Source organism: Budorcas taxicolor, chromosome 2, assembly GCF_023091745.1.
Source record: "Budorcas taxicolor isolate Tak-1 chromosome 2, Takin1.1, whole genome shotgun sequence".
In the NCBI taxonomy this organism is placed as follows: domain Eukaryota; kingdom Metazoa; phylum Chordata; class Mammalia; order Artiodactyla; family Bovidae; genus Budorcas; species Budorcas taxicolor.
In genome coordinates this window covers 129438876-129451773 of record NC_068911.1, presented here as the reverse complement: position 1 = coordinate 129451773, position 12898 = coordinate 129438876, and positions in this window count along the sequence as shown.

Here is a 12898-nt window from a genome sequence, read left to right as displayed (position 1 = left end):
AGGGTCATGATACTGAATACAACTATTTGCTTATCCTCACACTACATGTTCATTTAAGTTTTTGGTTCTTCCAGATCATTCTATATACCATGGAAATCTTGGGTATTGGTATTTTATTATTATTTTATTTTAAATTGAAGTAATAGATGATTTACAAAGTTGTAGGTATATAACATAGTGGTTCAATATTTTTATAGGTTACACACCACTTAAAGTTATTACAATACAATGTCTGTATTTCCCTTTACTGTACAATATATTCTTGAAGCTTATTTATTTTATACATAGTAGTTTGTGTTTCAATCCCTTACCTATGTCTTGCCATTCCCCACTTCCCTCTCTCCACTGATTGCCACTAGTTTGTCCTCTATATCTGTGAGTTTATTTTGTTTTAATAATTTGGTTCATTTTTTAGATTCCACATATAGATGATAATATACAGTATTAGTGTTTTTTGGATGGCTATTGTGACTATATCTAAAGAAAATTCAACATGTATTCATAGTGTTGTTTAATTATTTTATATTCTTATTTTCTCATTAGTAGAAGTCAACTCTATCTATTCATGTATTTGAAAAATATTTCTAAAAATTGTTATTTTATAGAAGATATAGCATGTAAGAGAAACAGTAATTTGTCCTCAAAGAGTTTTATAATCTGGCAAGACATGAATATTTATAATTAGATTCTGAGGCATTGTGAAGTACCTGTGATACGAATGGTATACAAGAGACCACTAGAATTCAGTAGTAGGAATGTTGCCTTCTGTCTCTGTGTTCTTCAAGATGAAAGTGATCCTAAGGCCTTGAAGATGGAGTAGGTGCAGGAGGTAGAGAGGATGGCATGAGCAATGCTGGGCACGCTATAAGCATTTTCATGAGGAACAGATAGTTACCCTTCCATGGAGGAACTTTGTAAAGAGCTTTGTGTTTGTTTATGGTAGTGTAAAGAAATCCACTAAAACCACCTTCCCTTCTCCACCGTGAACCCCCAGAAACACCACTCAAATCCATGCTGTTCTCACCTTTCACCTGGTGCAATGGCTGGCTAACTTCAGGTCTCAGCCTAATCAGTTTAATTGTCACTACCTGTGAGAGGCCTGTCCACTCACCCGGCCTAAACCAGGTCCCACTCCTGCCCCTTTTTTCATTTCTCTTGTAGCCCTTTAATTATGTATTTTACTTGACTGGGAGTATTGTCACTGAAAGAATGCTACAGGGAGAGAGTAGATGGATTGTCTGGGGGGAATTACAAGCATTGGAGAGGTTTTTTAAGAAGTGATAGCCAGGACTTCCCTGGTGGTCCAGTGGTTAAGATTGCATGCTTCCATTGCAGAGGACGCGAGTTTACTCCCTAGTTAGGGTATTAAGATCTCACAGACCAAGTATTGTGACAAAAAATAAAAATAAATACATAAAAAATATGCTAACGTCATTAAAAACTTTACAAAAAGAAATGATGGCCTAGATTTGGTCTGATGTGAGTTTGACTTAGTGCTGTTGTGGCAATGGGAATGGAAGAAAATACCTGTGGAGTACAGAGTATTTGTAGTTAATCTCAAAACAGTTAAACCAAACCTTAATTATTTTCTCTTACTTATCTGGCTGCATATCCATTGGTTTAATACTAAATCAACAGCTTGAATGTTCTGTTGGACTCAGTCTTTAAAATTAACAACTTTTGAAACTTAAAATTATGTCTATTTGTGTCTACTCCTTTTCCAGATTTGGTGGGCTGTTATTACATTGTGGATCATAACATATTTGCTAAACTTGTGGGGAGAAGAGCCTTTTTCTAAAAGGCAGCAGCCTGGAGGAAAATTGCGTTTCCTGATTCTTCATGACCCAGTTAATTGCATTGGTGTGATCACTCACCTAGAGCCAGATATCCTGGAATGTCAGGTCAAGTGGGCCTTAGGAAGCATCACTACAAATAAAGCTAGTGGAGATGATGGAATTCCAGTTGAGCTATTTCAAATCCTAAAAGATGATGCTGTCAAAGTGCTGCACTCAATATGCCAGCAGATTTGGAAAACTCAGCAATGGCCACAGGACTGGAAAAGATCAGATTTCATTCCAGTCCTAAAGAAAGGCAATGACACAGAATGCTCAAACTACTGCACAATTGCACTCATCTCACACACTAGTAAAGTAATGCTCAAAATTCTCCGAGCCAGGGTTCAGCAGTACGTGAACCGTGAACTTCCGGATGTTCAAGCTGGTTTTAGAAAAGGCAGAGGAACCAGAGATCAAATTGCCAACATCCATTGGATCATCAAAAAAGCAAGAGAATTCCAGAAAAACATCAATTTCTGCTTTAGTGACTATGCCAAAGCCTTTGACTGTGTGGATCACAAGAAACTGTGGAAAATTCTGAAAGAGATAGGAATACCAGACCACCTGACCTGCCTCTTGAGAAATCTGTATGCAGGTCAGGAAGCAATAGTTAGAACTGGACGTGGAACAACAGACTGGTTCCAAATAGGAAAAGGAGTATGTCAAGGCTGTATATTGTCATCTTGCTTATTTAACTTCTGTGCAGAGTACATCCTGAGAAACACTGGGCTGGAAGAAGCACAAGCTGGAATCAAGATTGCCAGGAGAAATATCAGTAACCTCAGATATGCAGATGACACCACCCATATGGCAGAAAGCAAAGAAGAACTAAAGAGCCTCTTGATGAAAGTGAAAGAGGAGAGTGAAAAAGTTGGCTTAAAGCTCAACATTCAGAAAACAAAGATCATGGCATCTGGTCCCATCACTTCAAGGCAAATGGATGGGGAAACAATGGAAACAAGGAGAGACTTTATTTTTTGGGGCTCCAAAATCTCTGCAAATGGTGATTGCAGCCATGAAATTAAAAGACACTTACTCCTTGGAAGGAAAGTTATGACCAACCTAGACAGCATGTTAAAAAGCAGAGACATTACTTAGCCAACAAAGGTCTGTCTAGTCAAGGCTATGGTTTTTCCAGTGGTCACGTATGGATGTGAGAGTTGGACTATAAAGAGTGCTGAGCACCGAAGAATTGATGCTGTTGAAGTGTGGTGTTGGAGAAGACTCTTGAGAGTCCCTTTGACTGCAAGGAGATCCAACCAGTCCATCCTAAAGATCAGTCCTGGATGTTCATTGGAAGGACTAATGTTGAAGCTGACACTCCAATACTTTGGCTACCTGGTGCAAAGAGCTGACTCATTTGAAAAGACTCTGATGCTGTGATTGAGGGCACAAGGAGAAGGGGACAACAGAGGATGAAATGGTTGGATGGCATAGCCGACTCAATGGACATGAGTTTGTGTAGGCTCTGAGAGTTGGTGATGGACAGGGAGGCCTGGCATGCTGCAGTTCATGGGGTCACAAATAGTCAGACACGACTGAGTGACTGAACTGAACTGAACTGATACTTTAACACCTGAAAAGAGGACATGAGGAGCAGCTTCAGTCACCGCAAGCGCTCTGTTGAATGCCCTGAAATCATTTATTGGTAGACTGTATAGGAGGGATTTTTCTGATCTTAATGATTTTATTAGCACTTTCTTGCTGAGTAAGCTAGCATTGGGTTATGGTTATATATGATAAACAATGAATAATGAGTATTCTTTCTCTTAGCAAGTAGGCACAGTGAAGAGCTACTGGGGTGAGGTCTTAGTTGAGAATTTGGTGATAACTTTCTTCATCTCCGGCTTCCCTGGTGGCTCAGCTGGTTAAGAATCTGCCTCCAATGCAGGAGACCTGGGCTCGATCCCTGTGTTGGAAAGATCCCCTGGAGAAGGGAACAGCTTTCCACTCCAGTATTCTAGCCTGGAGAATTCCATGGGCTGTATAGTCCATGGGGTTGCAAAAAGTCAGACATGACTGAGTGACTTTCACTTCTTCATCTCAGGTGATACCTTGCCTTGTGGGGACTAATGGCTTACTGTTTTCTCTTCCCAGGCCTCTCACATCTCTGCATATTGCAGACACATTATATATTTTTTAGTGTCTCTTGACATAAATATAATTCACCCCACTTTGGTTTCCTCATTTATATAGTAAAACACAAATAGAGTTTGAAGTATAATATATGTATATGTTTTGTGTATGCGTATGCATGTGGTGTATTTGAAGAAATTTGCAGGGTTAACAAAAATGTTAGTCATTATTATTATTTTTTTCAGTCTAAGAAGTTAAAATCTGAGGGTGCATTTCCAATCTGTAAACATCTTTTCATAATGAATATTTTCAGTGTTTGCTATTTAGGTGAAGTTTAATAAATTGACCTCCAGATTCATTAACAAATATATTTTAAATAAAAACACTTGTTTAATGTATTTGTCATCTGCTGCTGTCTTTATCTTCTAAACAAAATCTGCTGCTTTTGGAAATGAAGCTGTATATACTAAGGCGTTTTGCAATTTGTGTAGTAATTATAACTCTCTCGACCTCTGGAATAAAGTTGATTTTGTTTTTGATTGTTGTTTAAGCAGATGTCTGTAAATGTGAGAGAGCAACCTATTCAGACCTAATCATAATTAGAAGAGGAGGATGTTTCCCTCCCCTACCCAGGGAGTGTTATATCGTGTTAAATTGTGTCATTTGGGAATGGGACATAGAGCCTCAGAAGAGGCTCACAGTGGGGTGGATTGTCTAAGGAGCTTTAAAGGACCAGCTATCTTTTTAATAAATATGGTGACTACTAATCAGTTTCCCTTACCATTAGCTTCATCTACTAAAGGTTTTCATGGATGACAGTTCAAAGAAAATTTGTCTTTCTTATTGCAAAAAGCATAGGGATGAAACCAAGATACCAGTGAAGAATTCTTAGATATCAACAGAAAATATGAAGCAGTCATTACCTGTTGTTTGAGTAACACTGATTTTCCCATAAGAGAACATTGCATTGAATACAGTAGTTATAAACTAAAATTTTAACTGTAGAGTAGTTTAAGTTTTAAAATTTTTATGCAACTTTGATTTCTTTTATGCAAATTGATTTCTACATGGTATTTGATCTTGTTTATTATGGAGACATGAACTCGTAAAAAATACACTACTTTTATTATAAAGGAAAAATGAAGTTTTCCAAAGCAGGTTTGGTAATGATTACAGTGATTAGCCTCATTGTAATCTCAGCATTTTGGCTTTATTTCTTTCCCACTAATCCGTGTTATGTAGAGTAAAACATCTGAGTGAAGTTTTTAAACACTGAGCTGATCCTTTTAGAAATACATCAGCATAGTCAATTGTAACTAATAAATTCTAAGACTATTACTAAGCAGAAACTTGCATTTGAGTATTTGTTTTGTCCCTGGCCTCATAATAACCAGCAACTCAGGCTTACCTTCACAAGAGTCTTTGGGACACAGTTACTGAGATGTATTGCTTTTATTTTAAACACCCAAAGTAGTACTGATTTTCTCAGCCTCATCAATGCCTCTGGGATTCTGTTTGCAGTTAGATTAAAAATCCAGAATTGAGTCTTAATTGGCTCCCTCACTTTTATCCCCTATAGTCAATATGTCACGAAGTTTTGGGGCTCTTTCTTTGAAATATTCCTGATTTACTATGTTATTACTTTGAAATATTGCTGTTACATGAACTGAATTATATTCTTATTGAAACCTATTCTTAACACTCAGTGCCAGATGTCTTAACTAATCAGTTAGCTTTTAACTGTTTTTGTCATCTCTGTTTTCTTCCTTTTAAAATCGGTCCTTCATAAGCTTTCAGATTAACTTTCTCATGCTTAAATTTCATATTTTGGTTCCTCCGCTTAAGATCCTGGAATGGCTCCCTGCTCACTGGTGAGGTTCCAGTTAAATTACTTCACATTCTTTGCCCAAGTTTCTTTTGATCTTCTCTTCTTTCCCTTGTCTCACATCACACTACATGCAGCAACTGGCTTGAAAATGCTGGCTCTAAAATTTCCTTTAAAGTGGGTGGTTTGGAAGTTGGAATTACCTTTGTTTTTAAATAGAAACAATTCCTTAAGAGCTGTGGTTGAGTTCCTTTTAGAATTCAAAATGTAAATATATTTTTGTGTATGGTGTTAGAAAGTGTTCTAATTTCAGTCTTTTACAAGTGGTTGACCAGTTTTCCCAGCACCACTAGTTAAAGAGATTGTCTTTTCTCCGTGATATATCCTTGCCTCCTTTGTCAAAGATTAGGTGTCCATAGGTGCATGGATTTATCCCTGGGCTTTCTGTTTTGTTCCACTGATCTATATTTCTGTCTTTCTGCCAGTACCATAGTGTCTTGCTGACTATAGCTTTGTAGTATAGCCTGAAGTCAGGCAGGATTATTCCTGCAGTTCCATTCTTCTTTCTCAAGATTGCTTTGGCTATTCGAGGTTTTTTGTATTTCCATACAAATTGTTAAATTATTTGTTCTAGTTCTGTGAAAAATACTGTTGGTAGCTTGATAGGGATTTCATTGAATCTATAGATTGCTTTGGGTCGTATACTCATTTTCACTATATTGATTCATCCAATCCATGAACATGGTATATTTCTTAAAGATCTAAATGTAAGACCAGAAACTATAAAAATCATAGAGGAAAACATAGGCAAAACACTCTCTGACATACATCACAGCAGAATCCTCTATGACCCACCTCCCAGAGTAATGGGAATAAAAGCAAAAATAAACAGGGCCTAATTAAACTTAAAAGCTTTTGCACAACAAAGGAAACTACAAGCAAGGTGAAAAGACAGCCTTCAGAATGGGAGAAAATAATAGCAAATGAAGCAATTGACAAAGAATTAATCTCAAAAATATACAAGCGACTCCTGCAGCTCAATCCCAGAAAAATATATGACCCAATCAAAAAATGGGCCAAAGAACTAAACAGACATTTCTCCAAAGAAGACATACAGATGGCTAACAAACACATGAAAAGATGCTCAACATCACTCGTTATCAGAGAAATGCAAATCAAAACCACAAAGAGGTATCATCTCACGCCAGTCAGAATGGCTGCTATCCAAAAATCTACAAACAATAAATGCTGGAGAGGGTGTGAAGAAAAGGGAACCCTCTTACACTGTTGGTGGGAATGCAAACTAGTACAGCCACTATGGAGAACAGTGTGGAGATTCCTTAAAAAACTGGAAATAGAACTGCCATACGACCCAGCAATCCCACTGCTGGGCATACACACTGAGGAAACCAGAATTGAAAGAGACACGTGTACCCCAATGTTCACTGCAGCACTGTTTATAATAGCCAGGACATGGAAGCAACCTAGATGCCCATCAGCAGATAAATGGTTAAGAAAGCCGTGGTACATATACACAATGGAATATTACTCAGCCATTAAAAAGAACACATTTGAATCAGTTCTAATGAGGTGGATGAAACTGGAGCCTATTATACAGAGTGAAGTAAGCCAGACAGAAAAACACCAATACAGTATTCTAACACATATATATGGAATTTAGAAAGATGGTACCGATAACCCTATTTGTGAGACAGCAAAAGAGACACAGATTTCTGAAGAACTTCTGGTTTTCATTTTGTTTCTCCCTCTCATATCCTCTTCCTCGCCTGCTTCTCCATAACCATCCTTCCAGTTAGGATGTATGAATGTTTTTCATACATTTCTTCTAATCCTTTAAGCCTTACCTCAGATCTCCTTCAGCCAAGCTTTGTCTTGCAGATCTTCAGTTTTCTCATTGAAAACAGAGATGACAGCATTTTTCAAACTTAATTCATATTATTTTGGGGTCTCACTTGAGATGATAGAAGTGAAAATGTTTTGGAAAATGTACAATATTTTATAAATATTACTGTCACTTCCTGATGCCCCATGAGCATTTACTAGTTCTATCACATACTTGGGGGACAAATTGTACATGTACATGAAGTGTCATTAATACCAGGTTGAATTCTTTCATATGTGAATTATTTGATTTTTCCTCTCAAAGTTCTTGAAGAGTAAGGGCCATGGTACATGCCTCAGGGAAAGATAATAAAGAATTTGAAAGGAAACCTTACTCTTTTTATTGTTTGGTACACTCTATAGTTTTATGCCAGTCAGAGATGCTTCATACTTTTTTTTTTTTTTGCAGGGTTCAGTTAGGCTAGCAAATTCACACATTTCTAGCTTGTTTTTGCTTTTCCACTAAAAATAAATATGTTATTTATTCATTTTTTGACCTGTCTATTGTTTTCTCTCTTTGTAAAAATGAAACTTCACAAGGCAGGGATTTGATCTTTTGCTCCACTTTATCTTTAATGCCTTTCACAAGGGAGGTACTCAATAAAAGTTTGTTGAATGTGTGAATAAATGAATGAACCCAATAATGATGAGAAAATCAAATTTCAACCTTTATCTCTGGCTGGAGGACCAGAGAGTGGCCCTTGTCAGGCCGTTGCCATAGGGCTAAGCCTTGGGCTTCAGAATAGCTTTTCCTCATTGCCTACAAGGCTCTTTTTTTTTCTTTTTCTTTTTGGGACTATGCTTTGAATAATTGAGGGTGCTGATAATCTACTCTGCCAATAATTGGGGGGATTAAGGGAGTATTAAAATCAGTACTACTTGGTATAATTAAAGTAGAATGTCATCACAAAACATTTTTAATATTAATAGTTAAATACAATTGAGCACTTATATGCCAGGCACTGTTCTAAATGTTCTACCTGTTCTGATTCACTTAGTTTTCTCCAAAATTCTATGTTGCAACCAGGTGTTACTATGTCTCTCTTATACTGATGGGAAGATGTAAGCACAGAGAGTTAAAATAAATTTTCCAAGATGACAGAGCAACTTAATAGTAGAGAGATGACTGAAACCCATAATCAGAGTTTGGAACTTATTCTTTCTTCCATTGTGTTTTACCTTTCTCTCTGATTAAATAGAGGTCATTAAAAAATAAAATAGTTTTTGTATACATCCCTTTCCCCCTTGTTTTTGAGAGTAGAGGAATTTTCAGGTGTTTTTTGTTGTGGCTTAAAGCAGTAAAAGTTCTGACCTATTTCTTCCAGGGAAATAGCTTAGTTACATACAGCCTGCATTTTCTATTTGACTACAATGTGTTAGGAGTTAATTATTTATAGTGCTTGTTGAAGCTGATGTGGTGCTGAGCTCACTCTTGGTTTACAGACAAAGAATGGCCTGTTGAAATTCACTAAAATGAAAATTTCATGAAACCTCACGTTAGAGGTTGACTTGAATTTTAGGCTTCATGGATTTGAAGTTGTGTAACAGTTATGGGTTATATGATGTCAGAGTTACTATATACCACATCAGAAATCAAGAGCTAAATTTATGAAGAGGAGTATTAATTTAAATTTATGAAGAGGAGTATTAGTTTCTCTCTTCACTTTATTTCTGTCATTTTTACACAGGACAACTTGCCCACCAATCCCAGTGATTTTTTAAATTCAAGTATAGTGCTAAAAGTGTGAGATCAACTTTCTCACATAAATTAATTGAATAAATATATCTGTAAGTACTGTGACCTTGGCAGTGGTAGAATTTTCCCCTTCACCCAAGTGTTTGTGAAAATGGATGAGGGGATGGGAAAAATTAGGGAATCCTCCTCTTTTCTTCCCTCAAACTAGGTATCCAAGATTATTAATTAATAATGTAACCATTGAACCCAGGATTACATTTTTTTTTTAATGGAAGTTCTTGGACATTCTAGAACACCTTATAGGAGTGGTCTTTTGAAAAAATGTAATATGTTGAAGAGGCCAGCACGCACTGGGGTTGCAGAGTAAATGTAAAATCCATAAATCTATTGGTGAATAAAGCAGTCATGAAAGAGGTAGTGAAGAAATCATTCTATGTAGAGCCTATGGCTCTTCATAGAGCCATACATAATTTTATGGCTACAGTCAACCATCTGCAGTGATTTTGGAGCCCAAGAAAATAAAGTCTGTCACTGTTTCCATTGTTTCCCCCTCTATTTGCCATGAAGTGATAGGACCAGATGCCATGATCTTCATTTTTTGAATAAAGTACAGAGATCTTGGAAAGAATCTCTGTCAAAGTCTGGCAATAGAGAAGAAAATGGGTATCTATGACTAGACTCAAAGTGAGCCAGCAGGGGGCTGAATCTAAGTTCAAACAAGAAAGGCTTTGTTCTTTTAGATGGGAGCCAAAGGAAATAACTTATCATGATCTAGATGGTAGAAATATTGTGGATCAGCTAGAAATCAGGGGTGGCAAAGGACAGGCCCAGAAAAGGGACTCAAGGTGTTAAGTCAAGACTATCTAGGAGACAGTAAGGAGTGTCTTCTAGGAACTTAATGGGTATCTTGGAAAAGGATGCTCATTGGTCACTGATCTGCTTATTTAACATTTATTGATACCTACTTTGTACTACCTACTGGTCCAAGTTCGGAAAGGAGTACGTCAGGGCTGTGTATTGTCTTGCTACTTATTTAACTTATATGCAGAATACATCATGTGAAATGCTGGGCTGGATGAAGCATAAACTGGAATCAAGATTGCTGGGAGAAATAGCAATAACCTCAGATATGCAGATGACACCACCCTTATGGCAGAAAGCAAATAAGAACTAAAGAGTCCTTCGATGTAAAGTAAACAAAAGTAAAAAAGGAGAGTGAAAAAGTTGGCTTAAAACTCACCATTCAAAAAATGAAGATCATGGCATCCTGTCTCATCACTTCATGGCGAATAGATGGGGAAATAATGGAAACAGTGACAAACTTTATTTTCTTGGGCTCCAAAATCACTGCAGATAGTGACTGCAGCCATGAAATTAAAAGCTGCTTGCTTGGAAGAAAAGCTGTGACCAATTTAGACAGAGTATTAAAAAGCAGAGACATTACTTCGCAAGCAAAGGTCTATCTGATCAAAGCTATGGCTTTTCCAGTAGTCATGTGTGGATGTGAGAGTTGGACTGTGAAGAAAGCTGAGCACAGAAGAATTGATGCTTTTGAACTGGGGTGTTGGAGAAGACTCTTGAGAGACTGTTAGACTGCAAGGAGATCCAACCAGTCAATCCTAAAGGAAATCAGTCCTGAATATTCATTGGAAGGGCTGATGCTGAAACTGAAGCTCCAATACTGTGGCTGCCTGATGTGAAGAACTGACTCACTGGAAAAGATCCTGATGGGAAAAATTGAAGGCAGGAGGAGAAGGGGATGACAGAGGATAAGATGATTGGATGGCATTACCAGCTTGATGGACATGAGTTTGAGCAAGGTCTAGTATTTGGTGCTGGATGGGGAAGCCTGGTGTGCTGCAGTCCATGGAGTTGCAAAGAGTTGGACACAACTGAGCGACTGAACTGAGGCACTGTTGGAAACACTGAGGATGAAGCTGTGAGCAAACAGATGCATTTGTGAAGCTTTCATTCTTTTTTTTTAATGAAATTCTCAGCTTTATTGAGGTATAATTGATAATACAGTTGTAAGCTCTTTAATGTTTACATCATGATGATTTCGGAGAAGGCAATGCCACCCCACTCTCGTACTCTTGCCTGGAAAATCCCATGGATGGAGGAGCCTGGAAGGCTGCAGTCCATGGGGTCGCTGAGGGTAGGACAAGATTGAACGATTCACTTTCATGCATTGGAGAAGGAAATGGCAACCCACTCCAGTGTTCTTGCCTGGAGAATCCCAGGGACAGGGGAGCCTGGTGGGCTGCTGTCTATGGGGTCGCACAGAGTCGGACATGACTGAAGTGACTTAGCAGCAGCATGATGATGTTTTGATATTCGTGTACATTGTGAAAGGATTCCCACCATCAAGTTAATGAAGACCTTCATCACCTCATTTATTATTTTTTTGATAAGTACGTTTGAATTCTGCTCTATTCAGTTCAGTTCAGTAGCTCAGTCATGTCCTACTCTTTGCTACCCCATGAACCGCAGCATGCCAGTCCTCCCTGTTCATCACCAACTCCCAGAGTTCACCCAAACTCATGTCCATTGAGTCAGTGATGCCATCCAGCCATCTCATCCTCTGTCATCCCCTTCTCATCCTGCCCCCAATCCCTCCCAGCATCAGAGTCTTTTCCAATGAGTCAACTCTTTGCATGAGGTGGCCAAAGCATTGGAGTTTCAGCTTCAGCATCAGTCCTGCCAATGAACACCCAGGACTGATCTCCTTTAGGATGGACTGGTTGGATCTCCTTGCAGTCCAAGGGACTCTCAAGAGTCTTTTCCAACACCATAGTTCAAAAGCATCAATTCTTCGGTGCACAGCTTTCTTCACAGTCCAACTCCCACATCCGTACATGAGCTCTGGAAAAACCATAGACCTGACTAGATGGACCTTTGTTGGCAAAGTAATGTCTCTGCTTTTGAAAATGCTGTCTAGGTTGGTTATAACTTTACTTCCAAGGAGTAAGCGTCTTTTAATTTCATCGCTGCAATCACCATCTGCAGTGATTTTGGAGCCCCCAGTAATAAAGTCTGACACTGTTTCCACTGTTTCCCCATCTATTTGCTATGAAGTGATGGGACCGGATGCCATGATCTTAGTTTTCTGAATGTTGCGCTTTAAGTCAACTTTTTTACTTTCCTCTTTCACTTTCATCAAGAAGCTTTTTAGTTCCTCTTCACTTTCTGCCATAAGGGTGGTGTCATCTGCATATCTGAGGTTATTGATATTTTTCCCGGCAATCTTGATTTCAGCTTGTGCTTCTTCCAGTCCAGCATTTCTCATGATGTACTCTGCATAGAAGTTAAATAAGCAGGGTGACAATATACAGCCTTGACGTACTCCTTTTCCTATCTGCTCTCTTAGCAAATTTCAATTATGTAATATGGTGTTATTAACTGTAGTCATTCATCATTCCCTTTGGCTTCTCAAACCTTATTCATCTGAAAATTAAGGTTTGTAGCCTTTACCAACCTCCCCATTATTGCCATCTTGCAGCCCATGGTAACCCCTCTTTTGGTTTGTTCTAGGTGTTTGACTTTTCTTTTTAAATTAGATTCCAC